Below are 14,258 nucleotides of genomic sequence, written 5' to 3'. Positions count from 1 at the left end.
GGAGGCCCCGGAATCCTGCGGCCTCAGAGGAGGAGACCCCGTAGTCTGTGACGTCACATCCGGCCGGAGCGCCGCTGTCCCCTCAGTGCAGCGCACAGCGGAGGCCCCGGAATCCTGCGGCCTCAGAGGAGGAGACCCCGTAGTGTGTGACGTCACATCCGGCCGGAGCGCCGCTGTCCCCTCAGTGCAGCGCACAGCGGAGGCTCCGGAATCCTGCGGCCTCAGAGGAGGAGACCCCGTAGTGTGTGACGTCACATCCGGCCGGAGCGCCGCTGTCCCCTCAGTGCAGCGCACAGCGGAGGCTCCGGAATCCTGCGGCCTCAGAGGAGGAGACCCCGTAGTGTGTGACGTCACATCCGGCCGGAGCGCCGCTGTCCCCTCAGTGCAGCACACAGCGGAGGCCCCGGAATCCTGCGGCCTCAGAGGAGGAGGCTCCGTGTTCCCGGGAGGAGCGGCCGGGGCTGTGTCCGGTGTTGGCGGGTCAGACGGTCAGTCCCCGGCGGATACACGGAGCTCCTCCATTCTTCTTGCTGTTCTTCCTCTGCCGCTTCCCTTCCTCTCAGCTCCGCCATTATGCGCCGCCGTCTCTATAGCGAGGAGTCTCCTGCCAGTGAGAAGCCGCCTGTGCAGAATTCCTCCATTCACACTGCTGCGGATTATCTCAGCTTTATTCCTATTTCCCCTTTATCTGCATTCTCCTTTATTTCTCTATTTATCCTGCACTTGTGCTCGGTGTCTGGAAACAGTCAGCAGGACGATCGCAGGGAGGACGGCGCCGACTACGGGAGGACCGCAGGGGAGGACGGCGGTGCGACTGCAGGAGGAGGGCGGTGCGACTGCAGGAGGAACGGCAGGGGGAGGGCGGTGTGATTACAGGAGGACCGCAGGGGGAGGGCGGTGTGACTGCGGGGGGAGGGCGGCGTGATTACAGGAGGACCGCAGGGGGAGGGCGGTGTGACTGCGGGGGGAGGGCGGCGTGATTACAGGAGGACCGCAGGGGGAGGGCAGCGTGATTACAGGAGGACCGCAGGGGGAGGGCAGCGTGATTACAGGAGGACCGTGGGGCAGGAGGGCAGCGTGACTACAGGAGGACCACAAGTTTCACACTAATGATATATGGAAAAATACATATAACTCCGGCACTCCTTAGAAAAAAATGCATAAAGTCTCGGGTGGTGCTGAATGCGTTTTTATTAAATCAAGGAATGAAGTCTGTCCCAACGTTTCGGTCAACATCAGACCTTTATCAAGGGATCTATCAGACTGGCAAGATAAACAGAAAACAAAAAACAGAACAAAGTGAATATACAATAAAGAAGTATTTCATCATAAGGGAAATATGTATAAGGAAATGCACCTGAACTATGGGAGGAGAAAGGGAAAGTAGTATCATTGTGGTGGATTTACTATATGTTCTGGTTACTAGGCAACAGAACAGCTGCAAGTATCACAGGGTAATGCCCATGGAAGCTCTATGTAAAAGGGGAGTAAGAGCATAACATGTCAATGGTAACAGGAATGGATGGTAAAAACTGTATGTCAAACTAGCAGTTACATACAGGGATTGGAAAGGTTACACATACCGTCAGGAGGAAGACGGGACATGTGACAAGCGCTGGACTGTGCCTGTGGTGATGAAAGCAGACATTCAAGAGGCTGTAATACAAAGCTGGAGGAAGGTGTAAGCATAGTACAGACCTGTGTCAGGGTGGACGAGTGTAGACCGGATGCTCTGTAAGGGGTGGAAGGGCCGGACCTAATATAGCTGCCGTGTATCAGGAAAGTGGAATCAGGTGACACCACTTCCTGACCTGAAGGGGCGCAGTGTGGTGACGCGATGCAATCGGCGGCGCATGCGCAGACCGTATCATGGTCCGCGCATGCGCACCGTGCATCACGTAGTGGAGAGGTCGGTATTGCGGCGCTGTGTCGCGCATGCGCAGTGGCATTGGGAAACGGGAATGTGGTGGCGATTGGTATTGCAGCGCTAACATCAAACCAGTGGGGGAGCTTGTGAGAGGAAGGTAATATTCGAGTTGTGCTATCCACCGGTGACAGCTGGGGAAGGTAGTGCCCTTTCTAAACTTCTATCGGAGGTGATGGTAGGTGAAGGCCAAGTGATCACGTGGTATAGAGTGCCTAGAGGAGGAAAAAGACATAGTTAGTACATCATAGTGAAGAACGGATAGGTCATGCTGTAATGAGGCGAAACCAAACACAAATATATCTGCCATGAGATGCACAGGGGTAATAGTAAATATGCTAACCAGTATCGGAGGGACAATCTCTAGAATTAGAAACCACTGGGGTGTGTAAATATATAGAAGTCATGTCAAATGGAAAATGAGGCCTCAAAGAATGTATGTGATTATAAATGCACATCATACTCCCGGTTTAACCCTCTTGGTTCAAGTGTGCCCAATGTGTGTATCCAAAAGGCTTCCCTATCCTTCAATCTGCGGACCCTGTCACCACCCCTCCGCATAGATGGAACGTGTTCTATGACTTGGAACCGTGCTGAGCCACTGTGTGGTGTGCTATATCAAAATGATGGGGAATAGGTAACAGGAGTTGTCCGCACCGTATCTTAGATTTGTGTTTGCTAATGCGGTCTCGGATATGTTGGGTGGTCTCTCCAACATATCCGAGACCGCACGGGCACTTAATGAGATAAACAACAAATGAAGTCTCACAGGTGAAGTAATCCTTGATTCTAAAGACTCTGCCTGTATAGGGATGCGTGAATGTATTCCCTTTGGTGAGATTGTTACACTGGAGACAATGTAGACAGGGAAAATTGCCCATTTTGGGTGGACCAAGAAATGTTTGTCGAGCAGGAGTGGGTGATCCTATATCAGCTCTGATCAAGCTGTCTCTAAGGTTCTTGGGTCTTTTGTGACAAAAAACCAGGGGTGTCGAAAACTCGGTAATGGAGGGATAAGATTTATGTAAAAGTGGCCAGTGCCTAGAGATAATTCCCTTGAAGATGGAGGAAAAGGGGTGATAGGTCTGTACGCAATAGATGCGAGGTGTTGTAGTGTCACGTCTCTGAGGGCGAGATGTACGATTCATTGCTACCGAGGAGGGGTAGCCTCGCGAAATGAATTTGGAGCCCACCTCGTATCGCAGTAGTTGTTGTTGGGGATCTGAAACAATCCGCTCAACCCGCTTATGTTGTGAGATCGGTAAAGATTTCTTCATGTGAGGAGGGTGGCAACTTGAGTATAATAAGAGACTGTTCTTGTCAGTGGGTTTAACAAAGAGGTCAGTAGAGATATTGCCATCGGAGGCAAGGACGATTAGGGTGTCCAAAAAGTTTATTTGCCGGGGGTCATGATGCATAGTGAATGTGAGACCGGGTAGGGCAGAGGAAATGTCATTGTGAAAGGTACTCAGAGAGTCAACGTCTCCCTGCCAGATGACAAATATATCATCAATGTAACGTTTCCAAACCTTGGCGTGTCTGATCCAGAGGGGGTGTTTGTATACAAAAGTGTCCTCGAAATGCGCCATGAAGATGTTAGCGTATGGAGGCGCTACGTTAGATCCCATAGCGGTCCCTCGCTGCTGTATGTAAAATTGGTCACCAAACAAAAAGAAATTATGGCCAAGAACCAACTGGAGCAAGTCAATACAAAAGGTGTGTTGTGAGGAAGAAATAGAGCCACGTTTATCGAGGAACCAGTTGACGGCCTGAATGCCGTCACTGTGCTGTATACTGGTGTATAAGCTATCGACGTCTAAGGTGACAAGGAGACAGGGGGTAAAGATGGGAGTGCCCTGATATGGGAAAGGAAATCAGAAGTGTCTCTCACATATGAGGGGATCAATGGGGTGAGTATTTTGTCTAGAGTGATGGCAAGAGGTGACAAAATAGACTCGGTGGAAGCCACGATAGGGCGCCCGGGTGGTCGTTGTAGATTTTTATGTATTTTGGGCAATACATAGAAAACAGGAATCACCGGATTGGATTTAATGAGGAATTCTGCTAAGGTCTTATCAATTGTGCCCTGCTGTAGATGGTAATCTACCTTATCCTTAATATATCCACGTATGAGTGGAGAAGGATCTTTGGAGACAGGAAGATATGTGGTCGTGTCATTGAGCGGTCGATCTATCTCTGAGAGATAATAGGCCCTATCTAAAACTACCACTGCGCCCCCTTTGTCAGCTGGCTTAATGATATCCTTATTGTCCTTAAGTCCCTTGATAGCCCTGTTTTCTTCGGGGGTGATATTGTTCTTTACTAATGATATATGGGACGCAGAAAACTACAAATGACTGCCATCACTCCCCAATGTATGTTACAGGGCCCACCTGAGGGCCCTAAGAATTCTGAGACTTGAGGACAGCCAGTGGCACTTTCTACATTTGAATAGAGGGCCACCCACTGGAGCCATCTTGTGCGCCGCCGGCCCTTTAAATCCGCACATGTGCTGCTGTGCTTACCAATGCGTTCTCCCGCTGTGAACAGCGAGAGAGGACTTACTTTGTGGGCGGGTTTAGTGCTCTGCGTTGCCTGCCCCCCAGCCCTCTGAGCTGCGTTCCCGCCCCCCGGCCCTCTGGGCTGCGTTCCCGCCCCCCCCCTCCCCAGCCCTCTGGGCTGCGTTCCCGCCCCCCCTCCCCGGCCCTCTGGGCTGCGTTCCCACTCCCCCCCCCCCCCCCCGGCCCTCTGGGCTGCGTTCCCGGCCCTCTGGGCTGCGTTTCCGGCCCCCCCCTGGGCCTCTGGGCTGCGTTCCCGCCCCCCCCCTCGGCCCTCTGGGCTGCGTTCCCGCCCCCCCCCCTCGGCCCTCTGGGCTGCGTTCCCGCCCCCCCCCCCGGCCCTCTGGGCTGCGTTATCGCCCCCCCCCCCGGCCCTCTGGGCTGCGTTATCGCCCCCCCCCGGCCCTCTGGGCTGCGTTCCCGCCCCCCCCCCCCCCGGCCCTCTGGGCTGCGTTCCCGCCCCCCCCGGCCCTCTGGGCTGCGTTCGCCCCCCCCCGGCCCTCTGGGCTGCGTTCCCGCCCCCCCCGGCCCTCTGGGCTGCGTTCCCGCCCCCCCCCGGCCCTCTGGGCTGCGTTCCCGCCCCCCCCGGCCCTCTGGGCTGCGTTCCCGCCCCCCCCCGGCCCTCTGGGCTGCGTTCCCGCGCCCCCCGGCCCTCTGGGCTGCGTTCCCGCGCCCCCCGGCCCTCTGGGCTGCGTTCCCGCGCCCCCGGCCCTCTGAGCTGCGTTCCCGCCCCCCCCCCCCGGCCCTCTGAGCTGCGTTCCCGCCCCCCCCCGGCCCTCTGAGCTGCGTTCCCGCCCCCCCCGGCCCTCTGAGCTGCGTTCCCGCCCCCCCCGGCCCTCTGAGCTGCGTTCCCGCCCCCCCCCGGCCCTCTGAGCTGCGTTCCCGCCCCCCCCCGGCCCTCTGAGCTGCGTTCCCGCCCCCCCCCGGCCCTCTGAGCTGCGTTCCCGCCCCCCCCGGCCCTCTGAGCTGCGTTCCCGCCCCCCCCGGCCCTCTGAGCTGCGTTCCCGCCCCCCCCGGCCCTCTGAGCTGCGTTCCCGCCCCCCCCGGCCCTCTGAGCTGCGTTCCCGCCCCCCCCCCCCCGGCCCTCTGGGCTGCGTTCCCGCCCCCCCCGGCCCTCTGGGCTGCGTTCCCGCCCCCCCCCGGCCCTCTGGGCTGCGTTCCCGCCCCCCCCCGGCCCTCTGGGCTGCGTTCCCGCCCCCCCCCGGCCCTCTGAGCTGCGTTCCCGCGCCCCCCGGCCCTCTGAGCTGCGTTCCCGCCCCCCCCCGGCCCTCTGAGCTGCGTTCCCGCCCCCCCCGGCCCTCTGAGCTGCGTTCCCGCCCCCCCCCCCCGGCCCTCTGAGCTGCGTTCCCGGCCCTCTGAGCTGCGTTCCCGCCCCCCCCGGCCCTCTGAGCTGCGTTCCCGCCCCCCCCCGGCCCTCTGAGCTGCGTTCCCGCCCCCCCCGGCCCTCTGAGCTGCGGTCCCGCCCCCCCGGCCCTCTGGGCTGAGTTCCCTCCCCCGAAGCTGCGTGCCCGGTGCCTGCTCTCCGGTACTGTGAGTCCGGGCGCTGCTGTGTGTCCAGCGCCAGCCCTCTGCTGCTGTGTGCCCTGTCCAGTGCTTTGTGGTCCCCCTCCCCTCAGTGCTGTGTGCCCCCCAATGCTGTGTATCACCCCAGGTTTGTGTGTGTCCCCCCCCCCACCCCTTGATGTCAGGGCTCCGCAAGTGATATCTGTGCCCCTCTTGGGTGGCGCCCCAGCCCCTCTTGGGTGGCGCCCCAGCCCCTCTTGGGTGGCGCCGGCCCTCAGCGTCTCCTGTGACTTATACATCACAGGAGGGGCTGGGGGCACATACATCACAGGAGGGGCTGGGGGCACATACATCACAGGAGGGGCTGGGGGCACATACATCACAGGAGGGGCTGGGGGCACATACATCACAGGAGGGGCTGGGGGCACATACATCACAGGAGGGGCTGGGGGCACATACATGTCCCCAGCCCCTTGTGTGATGTATGTGCCCCCAGTGTCTCCTGTGATGTATATACAGCGTCTGTTATGTGATGTATATGATTTACCAATCTTCTCACAAAGAGTTGACTGCGCTCCAGACCCAGACAAAAATGAAAAAGCAGCTGTGAGAAGCAACATGATTAGTATCACCAAGCATCACAGCCGCACCAAAGAGAAGCCGCTCCAGCCGCCACAGTAGGGGTAAGTTAATTAATTGTTTGACCAAATATAGCAGGGTCATTTTCACCTTGATAATTTTATGCGGCCCCTGATAGGTTGGTAGAAATTTCCAAATGGCGACCGGCTGAAAAAAAGGTTCCCCACCCCTGCATTACACCCACAAACTTGAATGGATTTTAAATATTTTAAAAATATAAATCTGAACATTGTGAGGTGCATTTGTATTCACCCCCTGGAGTCAACACTTTGTAGGACCACCTTTCTCTGTCATTTGCGTTTGTATTCATCCCCCTGAGTCAGTACTTTGTAGCACCAGCTGTCTCCCTCTTTTGGGGTTTCTCCAGCTTTGCACATCTAGAGGTGACATTTTCTTCTCTCGCTCAGTGAGATTGGATGGAGACATCTGTGATCAGTGATTTTCGCCTCTTGTCACAGATTCTCGGTGGATTTGGGTCTGGACTGTGACTCGGCCGCTCACACACAGGAATATGCTCTGATCTCAACCCTCCATTGTAGCTGTGCAGGATGTTTTGGGTCGTTGTCCTGCTGGATGGAGGCAAATCATAACCTAGGAGGAAAGTAATCATACCCTGCTGTAAGAAGTAATAGTTCATATAAATAATATAGTGGACTTGGTACACAAAGCATCATCACTGACCAGCTTCCCTGCCTCTACTGAAGAAAATCCTCCCCACAGCAGGATGCTGCCTCCACCATGTGTGATGGTTGGGATGTTGTTCTCTACTGTGGTTTTTAACTACCAGAACACATTCTTCCAAATATCGTGTTAAAATAAATATCAAAATACTACTCACTTAAAAAAAATATAATAAAGTTCAAATCCCTCCACTTTTCCCTCATTAAAAATAATAAAAAAAAATTGTTATTGCTGCATTTGAATTATGTTTGTTGGTGACATCCTAGTGAGGGGCGAGCGTGTTGCATACTTGATCGAGCATTGGGGTGCTCCTGCAAACTCGGATCGAGTATCTTTGGTAGTCGAGCGACATGTTCAAATCCGTGACCTGCATGTTTCGCAGCTGTTTTTCAGCCACTAAATGTGCTCAGATTGCCTGCCATGCTGGTTACTGGCATTATAGTCATCAGGTCAAAAACTGTGTAGGGAGAGCTGCTGGAGAAGGGATAGTGTATTAGAGGGATTATTGCCTTACAGTCCTTGCCGCAACGTAAAACTCTATTCTGTAATAATACTGCTCTTAGCTGTATTTACTGTAGGTACACTGCTGGAGGAGGGATAGTGTATTAGAGGCATCCTTCTTGGCATGGATTATTTCCTTAAGGGCGCTTTACACACAGAGAAATATGTGGCAGATCTGTGGTTACAGTGAAATTGTGGACAATCAGTGCCAGGTTTGTGGCTGTGTAGAAATGGAACAATATGTCCATGATTTCACTGCAACCACAGATCTGCCAAAGATTTATCTCTGTGTGTAAAGTGGCCTTTACAGTCCTAGCTGCTGCAATGTAAAACCAAATTTTTTTTTCAGGGCTCGGTGTAATCTAGTCCATTATCTTCTTTCTCGTATCTTCATTTAGTGTAGGGAGAGCGGATGGCTCTGGATTACTGATCTCTGCTCATCTACCACTTTCCCTGTGATTTTTTTTTTTTCCCCTTCTGGGCTGTGTCTTTTCCCTTCTGGGCTGTGGCTTTTTCCCTTCTGGGCTGTGGCTTTTTCCCTTCTGGGCTGTGACTTTTCCCTTCTGGGCTGTGTCTTTCCCCTTCTGGGCTGTGGCTTTTTCCCCTTCTGGGCTGTGGCTTTTTCCCTTCTGGGCTGTGGCTTTTTCCCTTCTGGGCTGTGGCTTTTTCCCTTCTGGGCTGTGGCTTTTTCCCCTTCTGGGCTGTGGCTTTTTCCCTTCTGGGCTGTGGCTTTTTCCCCTTCTGGGCTGTGGCTTTTTCCCTTCTGGGCTGTGGCTTTTTCCCCTTCTGGGCTGTGGCTTTTTCCCCTTCTGGGCTGTGGCTTTTTTCCCTTCTGGGCTGTGGCTTTTTTCCCTTCTGGGCTGTGGCTTTTTCCCCTTCTGGGCTGTGGCTTTTTCCCCTTCTGGGCTGTGGCTTTTTCCCTTCTGGGCTGTGGCTTTTTCCCCTTCTGGGCTGTGGCTTTTTTCCCTTCTGGGCTGTGGCTTTTTTCCCTTCTGGGCTGTGGCTTTTTCCCCTTCTGGGCTGTGGCTTTTTCCCCTTCTGGGCTGTGGCTTTTTCCCTTCTGGGCTGTGGCTTTTTCCCCTTCTGGGCTGTGGCTTTTTCCCCTTCTGGGCTGTGGCTTTTTCCCCTTCTGGGCTGTGGCTTTTTCCCTTCTGGGCTGTGGCTTTTTCCCCTTCTGGGCTGTGGCTTTTTCCCCTTCTGGGCTGTGGCTTTTTCCCCTTCTGGGCTGTGGCTTTTTCCCCTTCTGGGCTGTGGCTTTTTCCCCTTCTGGGCTGTGGCTTTTTCCCCTTCTGGGCTGTGGCTTTTTCCTTTATTTCTTTCACAGCTCTGAAATCCTGGTAAAGATCTGAGAAATATTAATGCTGCAGATATAATGGAGAAAGAAGAAAGTGATGTTCGTGGTGATGATCGGTGCACAGAGGACAATCCTGCAGGTAACCGCCCCGGTGAGGAGTCACCACTATATAAAGCAGAGAAGAGTCACGTTCTCCGGACCGGACAGTTCTGGGCTGGAGATTTTGTTTTGTGTTTTCTCGGTTTCTTCAGCCGTAGATTCCCCCATTCAGATAAATACAGATGATATCTGGTGATAATGTGATAGCGCTATATGTGATAACACCGCTGTGCTCCTATAATATGGATGTAAGATACAGCGGGAACATGGAGGGGAAATAGGATTATGTGCCCGGGGCCGATATCTTCATCATCTGCTGTCACTGCTGATGGGGTTTGCCGCACTGCTAATTTTGCCCAATTTTGGGACTATGGGGCCTTTAGCGGCTGTTACATGTATATGTAGAGATAAGTGGATCTGACAAAATTAGAATTGACCAAATTTCACACATTTTCCAGGGAAATTTAAATTGCTGGGAAGATATTCTCCAATAATTAATTATGCTCTGAAGTCTCTACAGACCCCAGAGCAAAATATAACATGTAAAAATAAAAATCCTCCTCCCCTCACGGCTCAGCTCTTGGTCCCTCTGCTTCTCACCGTCACCCATTCGGTCCTCGGCAGATGATCTTATCGCTGCCGAGCGTTGAATCCGCGGCTTCTTCACTCTATTCCAGGAGAGTAATGAGCCTTGGCCATTACTGCACAAGCGCCGATGAGGTGACATCAGGACATACATTATGACAGCGGAAACCTCCCTGTCATCATCAGAGCCAAAGTCCCGGCCTATTGAGAAAAGGTCCAGGGATTCAGCACTTGGCGGCTGTAATAAGAATATGCAAAGCGGGCTGGACGTGTGACGGTGAGGAGCAAAAGAGGCAAAAAGGTCAGGCCTGGACGGATGACTGAGGAGCGGAAGAGGCAAAAAGGACAGGACTGGGGGGCGCGTCAGCCTGCAACCAATCACAGCTGAGAGGACGGCCGGTGGGTGGGGAAACACGGAAGCTGTGTGATTGCGTGCACAGGAAGTGAAAGCACGACCCGGAAGCAGTGTGCCACCATGACACAGAGTCTCGGTAAGTATGAAACGCTATTTATTTATTCTTTTTTTTTCATTTTTATTAATAATTGCCGATTCTGGATCGTACACCCGGAATCCCGCGTCCGGGACCGGCCCGGAGATAGCGCTGAAACCACGCGGATCCGGACGTTTACAGTCCAGGTCCGCTCAGCACTATTCGTGACGCCACCCACGGTGTGTGGTGAAGTGGGACACCACCGCTGCTGGTGTGGGACACCCGGGGGAGATGTAGTGGCAGCTGGATGTTAACCCTTCCGTGGGTAGGGATGGTTGCCCCGGGGCCCATTGTCTCCGTGCAGGGTATGGCGATGGCAAGGGCTTGCGCGCCCGGATGTACCAGGGGGTGTTTGGTTACTCACAAATGAATAACACGAGTCTTTTGGTAAACCAAGGTGCTGGTGGCTGGGCTGGTGGTCACCGTCTTACCCCTCTGCACTGTGTTTCCTTGTGTTGGACTTCCCGGTATGGAACGCGGGAGCCGCTCCTGGCTTGTGTACCTGAGGAGCCGTTCCTGTCTGATGCTGACCCGTGGGATCTACAGACCCTGTCGGTGGCCCTATCCCTCTCTGTGGGTGGTTGTCTACTTTTCGGGACTTAGGTTGGGACAGGACCTAGAATCCTGCTCTCAATCGGTTAATTAGCTAGGCCGTTGGTCCCGGTCCTGGCTTCAGGGTCCGAGTACCCCCTCTGTGCACAGTTTCCGGGTTGGGTTTCTGGTGTCAGTACCGGCGGGCTCCAACCCTGTCCCGGTCCACCTCGGATCTCCGGCTGCTGTCTTCCCGTCGCCTGCCGATGGCGACCACCGTCTGCCTCCTAGCCAAGGCACCAGGGCTCCAACCCTGGCACCGTTCAACTTGAGCTTCTCCTCCTGCTGGGGCTACACCTAGTCCCCAGCCTCCACTCCTCTGAACTTGAACTCAGCTCAACTGAACTCCACTGAACTGAACTGTTTGTTTTCCAGCCCCGGGCTGTCTAGACCCCTAGGTGGGCGTTCCCTACCGCCTGGTCCCGCTCATTGGTGTGTCAGTCTTGCCCTGAGGGGTGTGACTAGGGTTTCTGGTTGGCTGTATAGAACCCTGTGAGGGAAGGTGTTATGCGGGGGCCTACTCTGTGTGACCACCTGGCGGCGCCAGGGCGTCACATTTGCAGATTGAGCTCTCTACTCAGTGACGAGCAGAGATCTCATCTGCGCACACACCACCTCTGGGCGCCATTTTCCTTATGTCCGCTGCTGGGAGATTAATGGGCCAAAGGCGGCATGTGTGCAGATGAGATCTTGAGCCAAGAGCTCCATCTGCGTACGCGCCATTCTCCGGGCACCATTATTTGACGCACGCACCGCCGACCGAGCATCTAACCTGCTCCACACAACCCCCACCGAAGCCAGCACAGCAGCAAAGTTACAGTTTGTCTTAAAGGTGCAGTGCATGTAGTTCTCAGCACAGGATACTCTCAGTATTGTGCGTATGAGCGGAGGCCTCGTCTCCTTGTGAAGCAGCCGTTTCTCTCTTGGGGTGGCTGGAGCACATATCGCATCACTTTCTATTGGAGACATTCTTATTCACAGTCCAGGTAAAGCTTCGCTGATGGCCGGGCCTTCACGGATCGGCTCCCTGTGGTGACACTGGCTGTATGGAGTTACCCACAGGTTTAGGTCTACTGTTCCCTAGTGCAGGGGGTGAGAAGAACAAAGTGGGGTGGACGTCATGTTGTACTGGTTCTTGCTGGAGATGTATAAAGAAACCAGTATAGAGGAGAACACTTTTTCAGCTTTATTTTTACTGACTATATGAAGCTTCATTCCTTTGTAGAGACAACTATATGAAGAAAGATGTCCCCTCAGCACGGACTGGAATAGATTCTCGTAGTAGTAGTCATACCTCCCAACCATACCGGATTCAGTGGGACTGTCCTGATTTTAGGGCTCAGTCCCGTTGTCCTGCCATTCACTGCTCTTGTCCCGGCTCCTCCTCCTCACTGTATAAATTAACCCCTTCACCCCCGGCCACTAAAACACCCTAATGACCAGGCCATTTTTTGCAATTCTGACCAGTGTTACTTTGACAGGTTATAACTCTGGAACGCTTCAACGGATCCTGGCGATTCTGAGATTGTTTTTTCGTGACATATTGTACTTCATGTCAGTGGTAAATTTAGGCCGATATTTTTTGCGTTTATTTGTGAAAATTTAGGAAAAATTTTTGAAAATTTCGCAATTTTCAAACTTTGAAAATTTATGCCCATAAATCTGAGAGATGTCACACAAAATAGTTACTAAATAACATTTCCCACTTGTCTACTTTACATCAGCGCAATTTTCGAAACAAATTTTTTTTTTCGTTAGGAAGTTAGAAGGGGTCAAAGTTCATCAGCAATTTCTCATTTTTCCAACAAAATTTACAAAAACATTTTTTTTAGGTACCACATCACATTTAAAGTGACTTTGAGAGGCCTAGGTGACAGAAAATATCCAAAAGTGACCTCATTCTAAAAACTGCACCCCTCACACTGCTCAAAACCACATCCAAGAAGTTTATTAACCCTTTAGGTACCTCACAGGAACCAAAGCAATGTGGAAGGAAAAAATGAAAATATTACTTTTTAACACAAAAATGTTACTTTAGCCATAAAATTTTCATTTTCACAAGGGAGAAAAGAGAAAGTGCACCCTACAATTTATTGTGCATTTTCTTCTGAGTACGCTGATACCCCATATGTAGTAAAAATCAATTGTTTGGGCGCACGGCAGAGGTCGAAAGGGAAGGAGCGCCATTTGAATTTTTGAACTCAAAATTAGCTGGACTCATTAGCGGACGCCATGTCGGGTTTGAAGACCCCCTGAGGTGCCTAAACAATGGAGCTCCCCCACAAGTGACCCCATTTTGGAAACTAGAGCCCTCAAATAATTTTTCTCGATGTTTGGTGAGCACTTTGAACCCCTGGGGGCTTCACAGAAGTTTATAACGTTGAGCCGTGTAAAGAAATTTTTTTTTTACCACAAAACTGTTGCTTCAACTAGGTAGCTTTTTTTTTTCACATGGGTATCTGGAAAAAATGCACCATAAAATGTATTGTGCATTTTCTCCTGAGTACGCAGATACCTCATATGTGGTGGAAATCAAATGTTTGGACATACGGCAGGGCTCGAAAGGCAAGGAGCGCCATTTGAATTTTTGAACGCAAAATTAGCTGCATTCGTTAGCGGATGCCATGTTGGGTTTGAATACCCCCTGAGGTACCTAAACAATGGAGCTCCCCCACAAGTGACCTCATTTTGGAAACTAGACCCCTCAATTAGTCTATCTAGATGTTTAGCAAGCCCCAAGGGGCTCCACAGAAGTTCATAATGTTGAGCCATGAATACACTTTTTTTTGTTTTCACCACAAAACTGTTACTTGAACCAGGTAGCTTTTTTTTCACAAGGGTATCAGGCAAAAATGCACCATAAAACGTATTGTGCAATTTCTCCTGAGTACGCAGATACCGCACATGTGGTGGAAAGTAATTGTTTGGGCGCATGACGGGGCTCAGAAGAGAAGGAGCACCATTTGACAGCAAAATTGGTTGGAATCATTAGCGGACGCCATGTCACGTTTGGAGACCCCCTATGGTGCCTAAACAGTGGCGCTCCCCCACAAATAACCCCAGTTTGGAACTAGACCCCTCAAGGAATTTATCTAGATGTTTGGTGAGTCCCTGCTACTTCCAGGGGCTCCACAGAAGTTGATAATGTTGAACTGTGAAAATTATTTATTTTTTTTTTTACCACAAAATTTTTGCATCAATCAGGTAGCTTTTTTTTTTACAACGGTACCAGGAAAAACTGCACCATAAAACGTATTGTGCAATTTTTCCTGAGTACGCAGATACCTCATATGTGGTGGAAAGTAATTGTTTGGGCGCATAGCGGGGCTCAGAAGAGAAGGAACGCCATTTGACTTTTCAAATGCACAGACGCAGTGCACTGATCGGCCGCT

The 14,258-nt window shown here is 52.5% G+C and overlaps 1 protein-coding gene across 1 annotated transcript in view; it reads left to right on the top strand.

Annotated features, from left to right (window-relative positions):
* Positions 1-210: 210 nt before the first annotated feature.
* LOC142243708 (uncharacterized) overlaps positions 211-14,258 on the top strand; it is a 478,920-nt gene continuing 464,872 nt past the window's right edge. The window contains exon 1 of the mRNA XM_075315885.1: positions 211-488. The gene's annotated coding sequence lies outside the window, so the exon portion shown is untranslated. The remainder of the gene's footprint in view (positions 489-14,258) is intronic.

Source organism: Anomaloglossus baeobatrachus, chromosome 6 (assembly GCF_048569485.1).
Source record: "Anomaloglossus baeobatrachus isolate aAnoBae1 chromosome 6, aAnoBae1.hap1, whole genome shotgun sequence".
In the NCBI taxonomy this organism is placed as follows: Eukaryota; Metazoa; Chordata; class Amphibia; order Anura; family Aromobatidae; genus Anomaloglossus; species Anomaloglossus baeobatrachus.
Note: the sequence above shows the minus strand (reverse complement) of the source record. Positions and strands in the feature narration are given on the sequence as shown.